The sequence below is a fragment of the Echinops telfairi genome, unplaced genomic scaffold, assembly GCF_000313985.2.
Source record: "Echinops telfairi isolate 266 unplaced genomic scaffold, ASM31398v2 ScPeMD7_21;HRSCAF=78, whole genome shotgun sequence".
NCBI classification, from domain to species: domain Eukaryota; kingdom Metazoa; phylum Chordata; class Mammalia; order Afrosoricida; family Tenrecidae; genus Echinops; species Echinops telfairi.
Window position 1 is genome coordinate 6,361,939 of NW_022103918.1, and position 12,621 is coordinate 6,374,559.

General features: G+C 40.6%; 1 non-coding gene across 1 annotated transcript; it reads right to left on the reverse strand.

Moving 5' to 3' along the window:
* Window positions 1-700: 700 nt before the first annotated feature.
* LOC115869134 lies at window positions 701-863 on the reverse strand. The gene has a single exon (XR_004046018.1). It is a non-coding gene; the product is annotated as a U1 spliceosomal RNA (small nuclear RNA).
* Window positions 864-12,621: the final 11,758 nt, after the last annotated feature.

Below are 12,621 nucleotides of genomic sequence, written 5' to 3' on the forward strand. Positions count from 1 at the left end.
AGATTTTTATCCAGCCTATCTTATCTAGATAGACCTGCAGAGATAATAATATGCACAAAAACAAGACAGAGCAAAACAAAGCAACAAAACAACAACAACAACAAATAATAAAAAAGGAAAATCCTGTAAATAGTTCAAGATCTGTTTGTTGACCTTTAGGAGTGTTTTTCTGGTTGAGTCTGATGGGGTGCCATGCCCTATCCCCAAAGTCTATTTTTGGTACTCCCTGAGGACTTCCTTGCTCTGCTCCCCTTGCTGTTCTGTTGCACACCCTTAGTGTTTTGCCTCAGTGTGGTGGGGTCAGATCAGGTGCAATTTCCTGGAGGTTTTAATGCTGCATTTGACACTTAGTTGGACACTCAGTTACAGTGAAGACACCAATCCTGGTCCTGCTTTGGGACAAAGATGCTTTGGGCAGAACGGGCTGAAGTTTTTGGTGTTTGTTTTCTCCTCCCTTCATATCTGTTTTTTCCTTGAGAAATGACTACCTCAATCATTGGCTCACATTCCCTGGCAATTGCAGAGAGCAACTTTGAGACTGGGGTTTTGACACAAAGCAGCAGCCAGCTATGGTTTGAGGATTTGGATTTTTTTCTTTTCTTTCACCCTCCTTTCTGTGTGTGTAGGGGGTGAGGTATTTGGTTTTTGTGTGTGATTTTTTTCATATTCTTTTTTTTTTCATTTTCTTTTTTTTTTAAGACAGGGGAGAGCGCGAACGTAGTCCCCCACTACCATACATTATGCAGTTGAGTTTCCCACATTTGGGAAATCGCGGGGGTCCATACATCCGGAGTGCCATGGATAAGCCTTGCCCTGGGAAAACCACCTTAGTGATCATGGTATCTCCCCTGCCAGGTAAGTATCTTGTTTTGTTTTATTATCAATTCTTTCTAAGTCAGCTTTTGCCACATGACCCAGTCACCCCTGAAATTCTAACAGTTATAATGAGCATGCAAGGACCATTACCCCTTTCAATCATACCTGATCAAGAAACAAAAACAAACATAACAACTCACTCACTGTCATTGAGTCAATGCTAACCCTTAGCGACTGCCCTGAGGAGTCGAAAGCCAAGTCTTTCTCCTGCATAGGTGCTGGTGACTTTGAACTGCTGATCATATACATCACAGCCCAATTCTATGTTTATAAAATAGCAGACGATCTCAGTACACATGAGTAAACAAGATGGAATGGTACAAACCAGTGGTCAATCCCAAAAAGGCATTACAATGAGTGAGGTCAGAGAATGATGTTCAGCTGCTTTCAGTGGATGGAGGAAAGTATAGAAGTACCAGGAAAACATTGGAAAAGCGATCTGGTAGAACAAATTAAATATAAGAAACAAGTCAAAAACTCTAAATAGAAATTCATCAAAAACATTAACATATTAGAATGAGGCAACAGTTTGAAAGAGAAAATCAGTAAAATTGGAACAGTGGAAATCTGAATTAGTGAACTTAAAGACAAAGTTTTCAAGACAAAGCTACAAGAAGAACAATATATTAAAGCCAAGAAAATCTGAAGGAAAAACCCCCAAGAATTATGTGGGACACTATCAAGAAGAATAACATATTTGATAGGCATTCTAGAACAGGTAAAAGAAAAACAAATAACCAATCAAGCAAACAACAACAATGACAACAAGTCACTATAGAGAAAATAGTCCAAGAAATACTAGAAGAAAATTTCCTTAACACCGTGTCAGGAGAAAATAACCATGCAAGAAGGGGAAAGAACTCAAAACAGAGAAAATCACCTCGACATGTCATAGTCAAACTTTCCAGTGTCAAAGGAAAGAAGCCGGAGAGCCGCTTGGGGTAAAGAAAAAAGTGAGTTGTAAAGGGGAATCTTATATACAGCAAAATTATTCCTCAAATATAAGGGAGAACTAAGAACATTTCAGACAAGGAAAAATAAAAGGAAACAAGACCAACCTTACAAAAAGTACTAAAGGGAGTTATTTGGACAGAGAATCAGCAACAAGAGCAGACAGCAAAATGAGATCAACGTGCAAGACAGCACTATTGATAAACCAACCCACTGACGCAGTACACAACGTCAAGCAAATCTATGAGACTGAAGATAGGAAACCGTGGATAACATTCCACCACGAAGACAACCGTAGTGATGGAGGAACAGAGTGGATACAGTCAGATGAAGAGAAAGTCAAGTAGTTCACAAGAGGGAACCAACCTCCTTAAACTTGGAAAGAATATAATAAAAAAGAAAACTGTAAATCTCATCAAAATAAAACAGAGGAAAACCAGAAACTGAAAAATAATAAAACAAAAAAAGTGGCAAGAAAACCCATAAACAAAATGAACTCAGCAGAGAAAATTATGATGAACAAAGAAACCAATAACACAACAAAGAAAAATGACAGCAATAAAATCACACGTCAATAACAACACTGAATGTAAATAGAATTAACTCACCACCGAGACTAGCAGAATAGACAAGGAAACAAGACCCCTTTATATGCTGCTTACAAGAAACAAAAATCAAAGGCTGGAAAAAATATATCAAGCTAACGGCAATCACAAAAAAGAAAAAGGAAAGAAAAAAGGCAGGAGTAATGATTTCAAATTTTGATCAAATACAGTTCAAAGTAAAACCAACATGATAGAAAAAGGATGTTATATAATGACTAAAGCTACAATTGCACAAGAGAACATACCATAAAAAACCTCTATGTACCTTCAAAATACATTAATGAAAGACCTTCAAAATACATTAATCAAATGTACATGGAGCTGAAAAGAGAAATAGACAATACTACAATAATAATAAGATATTTCAATACACCACTTTGAGGAAGAACCGATCAACTTGAAAGAAAATCAACAATGATAGAGCAGAACTGAACAACACAATTATTCAACTTGATCTTTTAGACAAACACAGAGCACTGGACCCAACAATGACATTATACACTTTCTTTTCCAGTGCAGGGGGAACATACCCTGGAATAAACTATAAGTTAGGCCACAAAGCAAACATTAATACACTTTAAAACATTGAGATATTACAAACCATTTTCCCAAATCAATAATAAAATCACGCAAGAAAACCCCCCTCAAATACATGGAAATTGAACAACACGCTGTTTAAAAACTACAAATTAAAAGTGCAATTAAAAATTCCTTGAAAACAATGAGAATAAAATTGCAACATAGTGAAACTCTTGGGGCATGGGAAAAGCACTACTCAGAGGGCAATTTATAGCAATAATGGCACACATCAAAAAAAATAAAGAACCAAAATCAATACCTTAACCCAATATTTTCAACAATAAATATAAGAGTAGCAAAACAAACTCTTAGCCACCAGAAGAAAGAAAGAAATAATGAAGACCTGAGCAGTAATAAAGGAATAATAAAACAAAAAATTTAAAACTTAACAGAATGAAGTTGGTTATTTGAAAGGATTAGTTAAAATTTATAAACCATGGGCAATTTAGCAAAGAAAAGGAGAAGATGCAAATACAATAAATAAGAAATGAAATTGGTGTGGTTACAAGAGAATATACTAAAACAATCAAAGTAATCCAACATATAAATAAAAAAAGCCATATGATCTTATCAATTGATGCGCAAAAGGTACTTGACCAATTCCAACACTCATCTCTGATAAAACATTTAGTAAAATAGGACTAGAAGAAAAATCTCTCAACATATGAGTTGCAATCAACTTGATGGCTGTGGGTTTGGTTTTGGTGAGTTTTATAGACACAAAACGGATGGCCAGCATCTTACTCAATGGAGGGAAAGCAAAAGCATGACCCCTGTCAATGAGAAGCCGATATGGGTGCCCTTTGTTACCACTACTATGTAATATAGCCCTAGAGGCTTATCCAAGCCGTCAGACAGCAGAAAGAAACCAAAGGCATCCAGATTGGTAAGGAAAATAAAATTCTTTCTGTTTACAGAAGATATGATCCTAAAAAAAGAAAATGCTGAAGACTGGACAAAAAATTGCTAGAACTAATTGAAAGTTTTGGCCATGTGGCAGCCTATAAGATCAATACACAAAAATCAATAGGATTTCTGGATATTAAGCAAGAAAACTCTGAAAAGGAAATTCAGAAAGCAATATAATTTGCAGTAACCACACAAAACATTAAATACTGAGGAATAAACTTAAAGAGAGATCCTAAAATCTTGTTCAAAGAAAACTATATAACATTATTATCAGAAAGTTCATAAATGGAAGAAACCTACACAAAATGGAAGAATATTCCATGTTCTTGGATAGAAAGCCTTAATATTTTACAGCCACTATGGAAAACGATTTGGTGATATTTAAAACAGATGGAAATTGAGCTACCATACGACCCAGCAATCCTCCTACTGGGCATATACCCAAAAGAGGCAAAAACCAAACCACGGCCAGACATCTGTGCTCCATTGTTCATTGCAGCATAGTTCACAATCGCAAGGAGTTGGAAACAACCCAAATTTCCATCAACAGATGAATGGATTAAATGGATTAAAAAACTGTGGTACATACATACAATGGAGTACTATGCATCCCCACAAAACAGTGAGGAATACACGAAGCACATCGCTGCCTGGGAAGAATTGGAGGACATTACTCTAAGCAAAGTAAGCCAATCGCAAAAGGACAAGCACAACATGAGTCTGCTGAGGTAAGCTTAAAAATGCAAAAGGGGCATAGGGAAAAAACTACTGCATACAAACATTCCTGGGGTGAGGTCCAGGTAGTAGGGTAGGTGCCAGACCAAATCCAGGGATACATTTGGTAGCCAGCTAAGGCAGAGTGGGGAAAAAAAGAAAATTAAAAGAAATGGGTAGCTGGGGCACAGGGCACTAACCCACCCAAGGGGAGAGTATTGTTTATATCTTCACAGGGAAAGAGGGACCAGACTTAAACCCGGTACTCCAAGACACGAACATACCAACATGAAGCAGGGTACCAATAGAGAGGTCTGAGGGGCTGGCCCCAAACCCAACTACGTGGACAGCCCCTCCTTCCCCCAGAAGATTTTACTTCAGAGGACAGCACTTCAGCTACAGCTCAGGGAGAGGGACATGTCTGATCAGAGAACAGAATGAAGGGAGAGGAAGAGAGAGTGGAGCACATCAGGCCCACCAAGCCCTGAGAACGATATTTCGCTCAGAGCAGCCAAAGAACAGAGAGGACCATAGGGCCAGCCCCACTACAAGACATGTCTCTTGCTGACCCATAGCGCTATGGGGGACAACACTGGAGACACAGTGTGGGAATTGTGTCTGATCTCACCCCACCACACTGAGGCAAAACACTAAGGATGTGCAACAGAACAGCAAGGGGAGCAAAGCAACGAAGTCCCCAGGGAATACCAAAAATAGACTTTGGAGCCCCATCAGACTTGACTGGAAAACACGCCTAAAACTCAACAAACAGACCATCAACTATTTACCGTCTTATTTTGGTCATTGTTTTGTTTTGCTCTGTCTTTTTGTGTGTGCATATTATTATCTCTGTAAGTCTATCTAGATAAGATAGGCGGGATAAACAAGCTGGAGGAGAAAACAACGGACCCTCTCAGGGGACATCGGAGAGCTGGAGGTGAGGGAAAGGAAGTGGGTGTTAACAAACCCAGGGACAAGGGAACAACAAGTGATCCAAAATTGATGGTGAGGAGGACGTAGGAGGCCTAGTAGAGCTTGATCAAGGGCAATGTAACCGAGAGAAATTACTGAAACCCAAATGAAAGTTGAGCATGATAGTGGGACAAGAGAAAAGTAAAAGGAAATAGAGGAAAGAACTAGGAGGCAAAGGGCGTTTATAGAGGCCTAAATATAGGCATGTACATACATAAATATATTTATAAATAATGATAGAAAAATAGATCTATGTGCATATTTTTATAGGTTTAGTATTAAGGTAGCAGATGGACTTTGGACCTCCATCATATAAGATCCGTATGAGTAGGAATTGACTTAATGGTAGTGAGTTTTTGAATGAGTTATATGCTTATGGCTTCCAAATGTTTGCCTCTGATCCAGAACTCCAAGTTCCTATACCCATCTGCCAGAATACCTTCGCTTGATGTCTGATATACATCCTAAAGTTAGAATATTAAAACTGCCTTGCTCCATCAAACCTGTTGGACCCAGGCATGTTCCATTTAATTGATAGCAATTATAACCTCTCACCCAAACTGACCAAACACATTACTATGAGTCCAGTCATTAATGACTCATAGCTAAGTGGAACTGCCCCATAGGGTTTCCGAAACTATAAATCTTTATAGAATCTGATTTTCATATCTTTCCCGCAGAGGAGTAATTGTTCCCAGCAAAGTGCTTTAGTCATTGCACCACCCAGTTGCTCATAAATTGGCTCCTTGTCACACTCTGACTTCATCTCTTCTTCCTGTATTCCCTGGCCTTACTGGGGATCCTTGTGCTTTTTAATCCTTAGATTAAGTCCCACTGAAGAAACGTGGAACTTGTTCCCTCCGCCTGGAATACTTGCCCCCCAGTCACCCAGATGATTTTTGAAGGCTTAGCTCAGATGTTAATTTCTCGAAGAGGTCCACTCTAATTACACTATCCAGCTTTCCATTCATTTTACATGATTTCTGTGGTGATTTAAAAAAAAAAAAACGAACTCAGGTCTCATTTAGCACGGCTGAGAAACAAAGACAGACTGGTTGAAAATGAAAGAGAACCTTTCGTTTGCAGGAGCAAACCTGGACTAGACTCCGAGGAACAGAGATTGACAACTTCACACACATAACATCAAGAAGGAAACTGAGGGGATTATGACTATTTAACATTTCCAAGAAATAGTCACAAATATGCATTAGAGAAGGATTAATATTCTTGACCAGGAAATACTTTGTAGGACCCTTGGATTTCAAATATTTTCCAAGTTGGTCCGAAGATGCCTTTCTGGTGACTCTTGGTTCCTTTGTTTCACAACTGTTGTAGTTATATAATTGTCAATTTAAGGATTAAGCCTTGAGGGGTGGGGTCTAGCCTGTCAATCAGGTCATAGCCAATGAGGCTTCTGTGTGGGCATAGCCTTCCCCTAAGGATTCTGGGAATTCCAGTATTTCCTCTTTGGAGATGGGAGACTCTCTGCTCACTCTCTGGGAGACATAGCAGCTGACAAGACACATGGACCCACCCTGATGCAGCCCTGGGTGCTGGAGAAGCCATGCAGAGACCCCTACCAGCGCTGAGATGTTTCCAATGCCACTGGATCCAAAGACTTTCTACACATTGGGCTGTGATCTTCTACATTCTGCGTCATGACATGTGTTTCACGAATCTGAAGAGGACTTTGTAGATTTATATTGGTCAGATGGGCTAATATCGGACTTATGGACTTGATCTGGACTGGGCTGGGATGTTTTCTCATTGTTCAATTGCTCTTGTATATAAATCTCTTTCTTATACACATATGTGTGTCCATGGATTTGTTTCTCTGGTCTACAATCCTGACTAACACAACAACTATTCATCAACTTCCTTTCCTATAGTGCACACTGTTCCACATGTGACTTTTGTCCCTATTCCACCTTTCCATGGACTACTACACCTCTCAGAGGATGAGTCTGGCCTGGAAGGAGGGAGCAGTGGCAGTGGTTTTCAGACAGCTGTGCAGTGTACCATTCTGTGGTGCACAGGGTCGGAGCAGTCGATGGCACCTATGGACAACAACTGCCAATAATTCTTTCATTTTTTCAGTGTTTTACTTATACTTAAAAATTTAAACTTCCAAATTAGTAATTATTGCTCATAATTTATATAATGTATCATATCTTCAGATTCACTTCATGTTTACCTTTCTTTGAGAACTGGTATCTAGTTCATCTAGTATCTCAGTCCTTTCCTAAAATAAGCTTCTTTTTTGTGAGCTACATCTTTTAGGTAGTCATGCAGAGATAGCATGGTCATAAACTCTTTGAACTCTTTTGAAAATGTCCGTATTTCAACTTTATTTTTGAAGCATACCATTTGAGTTAAAGTTTATTGTGCCAACCTGGCCGATAAACACATGTGGGATTAGTTGAAGGGCGGAGAGATAAATGGCTTGGTGAACCTCGCCTTTACAGTTCTTTGATCTCTGTCTTTGTGATGGTTGGACCAGGGTGCAGCTGCCTTAGCCAGTTCCCTGCTTCAGCCTGCAAGGCTCACTTCCTGCAAGATATCCCCAAGGAGAAGCCACATGGACCTACTCCGATGCAGCCCTGGGTGCTGGAGCAGCCGTGTGGAGACCCCTGCCAGGGCTCAGATGCTTGCTTATCATTCACTGATTCGGTTTTCCTCCTGCAGTCAGCATCATTGCTTGTTTTTTGTGAGATGGAGGAGGACTTTGTGAATTGGTGTTGGACAGATGGGTTAATGGTGGACTTGTGGACTTGGGCAGCACTGGGTTGGGATGTTTTCTTGATGTGCACTCACCCTTTATATAAAACTCTCTCTTATACATATGGGTTTCTGTGGATTTGTTTCTCTAATGTACCCATTAGAGCACACACCATTGATAGGGAAAATATGTTTCTATTTGACAATTGCTCTCCTAGCTTTTTGTTTTTAAAATAAAAAAAAAAGAACTAAGTAGGGGTTTACATTTCAGATAATCAAATTTGTATTAGACAGTTTCAATTACGTATCAATTCCACACTCCAGTACATTACCTTCAATTTCTCTTTTGTGAATGACTATCTTCCTCTTTACACAAATAATTACCTGTCAAGCCTCTTGCCTGTTGTTTCGTCTACCTTCCCTTGGTCTCCCCTACTTTGTATGCGCCATAGCCTGTTCACTTTGGTATGGAAGTCTTCGTCCTTTCTTCCGTTTCTTTTCCAAGAGTGGCCTCATAAAATATTTTTCCTTTTGTGCACATATCAAAACTTTTTGGGACACAGCAGAAACAGTATACAGAGGGCAATTTATAGCAATAAATGCACACATGAAAAAAAGAGAAAGAGAACCAAAACACACTTTAACCCAGTGTGTTAGGTTGGATTGTTTAGAGAAACACAACCAGTGACACTCATATATGTTTAAGGAAGAACTTTATATCAAGAAGGCATCTCTGCCCAATTCAACTTCAGTCCATGGGTCCAACGTTAGCTGGAGGTCTCTTCAAACTCACGTAGCTGCAGACTGATGACACCAAACAGTGAAGTGAGAAGCAGAGAGATCGGGGGGCTAGTGGTTAGAGAGTCGAGTGGCTCCAAGGTCAGGGGAGCAGGACAGGGTACTGAAAGTACCCACGTTGAGTCCAAGGGTCAGCAGCTCACATGGGGCCACTCGTGGAGGCAGACACAGAATCCCAGGAAGCAGGAGGGTGAAGGGCCAGAGAGACAGAAGTTCCCAGTGTCTCTTTTATTAAAAGACCACACACCCAGGAAGAAATCATCAGGCTGCGACCTGATTAATAGGTTGTCGACCCTTACGCTTTGACACAGATTCAAGTTGACATAAAATCAAACCACCACATCCAGCATCTTCAAGTAGAATAAAGACATTAAAATAAATGTTCCGTCACTAGGAGAAAAAGAAAAGCATAAAGATTATGCTCTCCTAGCTGGTTGAAGATATTCTTCTCTTGGCATAGTTTACATTGCTGCTTTTGAGAGTTTAGTCATCATCCCACCGTTTGGTTGTAGAATATCTGTGGGGGTGGGGGGCGGTGTCCAATCAGGCTCATTGCCCACATTGTGTTCCCGGTACTGTCCTCTGTAGCACTACGCTCCAATGCGAGCACAGAATGTCTAGCGCTGTTGTTGGCCCTACAGTCCTCTCTGTGCCTTAGCTGCTCTGAGCAGGAACGCCATCCTCAGGACTTGGTGTGTCAGAATGGGGTCTAGTCCCTCACGCTCTCTCACAAAAAGAACATTTGTGTTCTAAAATGTGAAAACAATATATCTGTGTGGATTTAATTTGATTGATAGTCCTTGCATTTGTTGCCTCTGATTTTCAGCACTTACAGGCCTTTTAAAAAGAGACATTCTGGAAAACCATCAATGTTGCTCTTCCTTTTCTCTCTAGACTATTATAAAACCCCAATTACTTAATTTTATCTCAAACTATTTTAACGAGGAGACCTGGTTGCAGAGTGGTTAGAGTTCAGATGCTAAGGAAAGGTCTACAGCTCAAACATACCACTTGCTCTATGACAGCGATTCTCAATCTGTGGGTCGCGACCCCTTTGGAGGTCAAAGGACCCTTTCACAGGGGTTGTCTAAGACCATCGAAAAACACATATTTCCATGGTCTTAGGAACAGAGACACTGCTCCTTTATCCATTTCTAGGTGGGTCTCCCCACATGCAGATATGCCCACATACGAGTACCTGGCATAAAGACCCATGCTACACTATGCTTCAAGACAAAATTTCATTTATTTGTCATTAGAAAGAAATATTTCACAATATATAATGACATATTGTTTTTGTGATTCATCATTATGCTTTAATTATGTTCAATTTGTAACAATGAAAATACATCTAGCATATCAGATATTTACATTATGATTCCTAACAGTAGCAGAATTACAGTTTTGAAATAGCAACGAAAATAATATTATGGTTGGGGGTCGCCACAACATGAAGAACTGGATTCAGGGGTCGTGGCATTAGGAAGGTTGAGGACCACTGATCTATGACAAAAAATGTGTAACTATCTGCTTCCATAAAGATTGCACCCTTGGAAACCCTGAAGGGCAGTTTTGCTCTGCCCTGTAGTTAGGGTTACTGTGAGTTGGGATTGTCTCAAGAGCAATGGGTTCGGCTTTTTAGTTTAAACTATTTTTCATTTTATTTCCTTTTTAATAAATCATTTTATTTTAGAACTCTTCCATATATTATAATAATCCATACATCCATTTTATCAAGTGGATATATACAATTATTGGCGTTAACAATTTCTAAGCATTATCTTTCTTCTTGAGCCCTCTAATATCAGCTCCTCTTTTTTCCCCTCCCTACCCCACTCTTCCACCCCCGCAAACCTTTAATGTGTTATGTATTGTTATTATTATTTATAAATATCCTACACCGTCCATTCTATCCCTTCACCAACTATCTTGGTATTTGTCACCCTGGAGTGGGGTTGTTCTGCCGTCATTGCTATCCATTTCCCCTTCCCCTACCCTTTTGGAATCATTACTCCCATTACTGATTCTGAGAGGGTTTGTCTGAATTCCGTATATTGAAAACTTTCCTCTGTGCTGCAGTATGTACACCAGTCTAGAAGGATTTGTACGAAAGGGCTGAGATGGTAATGGGGGGGGCGGGGAAGGAAGGATTAATGAACCAGAGGAGTGTTGTGTGTTTCATAGGTGCTAAACTGCTCCCTGGATGTATTTTCTCCTCGTGAAGCCCTTCTGCCCAGGAACGTCCAGTTATCCACGGATGGGCTCTGGGTCTCCAGCATGATCCCTCTCCATCACCTCAATAAGGTTGTTTGTTTTTGAACTTCTGATGTCTGTTTCCATCAACACCTCTTGATCACACAGGCTGGTGTGCTTCTTCCATGCAGGCTTTGTTGCTTTGCTGCTTGTTGGCTGCTTGTTTGGATTCAAGTTTTTTAGACCCCAGATGCTATGTCTTAATAGTCAGGCACTATCAGCTTTCTTCACATCTGTTTGTGCACCCAGTTTGTCTTCAGTGATCATGTTGGGGCAGTGGGAATTGCCCAGTCTGAAGTCTATTTTCAGGATTCCTCACAGGTTCTGTGACTGCTCCCATTGGCTGTCTGTTATGTTCCCTTCTTGTTCTGCCCCACTGGGGGTGGGGTAAAGGGGGTCAGACCAGACTCACTCTCCACATTATGTTCCCAGTATTGTCCTCTGTAGCGCTATGCTCCATCGTGGGGACAACATGTCTAGAGCTGTTGTCAGCCCTACAATCCTCGCTGTGCCTTAGCTGTTCCTAGAAGGGATGTCATCCTCAGGACTTGGTGTGTCAGAATGAGGTCTAGTTCCTCACACTCTCTCTTTCTTTCTTAGTTTGCTCTTATGTGGGTGGGCTGGGCAGGCTCTTCCCCCTAGCCTGTACCTTCAGTGCTGCCCTGTGTAGCACATTCTTCTAGGGAGGGGGTCAGCATAGCTTGGATTGGGGCCAGCCCCATAGCCCACTCTGTTAATGGGTTGCTGCTCCATGCCTTTATGTTGCCCTCAAGGCTTGGCATGCAATGATGCTGTCTGCACTCTCACTCCTTTTCCTGTGGAGACATAAACAGTACCTTCCCTTGATGGATTAGTGCCCTGCTCCCCCCAATGCCATTGCCCCACCCCACCACCATCATCTTCTATATGTGGTATGCTATATGCATCCTTGGGCTTGGTCTGTCCCTTGCATGTGTGCCTGTCCCTCAACCGTAAATTATGTATTAAATAGTTTTTCTTCTGTACTCACTGTGCTGATTGGACTTAGCTCATTGGACTCGTGTTGTACTTGTCCTTTTGTGCTTGGCTAACTTCACTTAGCATAATTTCCTTCAACTCTTCCCATGAGACAATGTGCTTCATGTATTCATCACTGTTTTTAGGGATGTGAAGTACTCACTGTGTGTATGTGCCAGAGATTTTGAATCCACTCGTCTATCGATGGAAATTTAGGTTGTTTCCAGATCTTTGCGGTTGTGAATGTTGC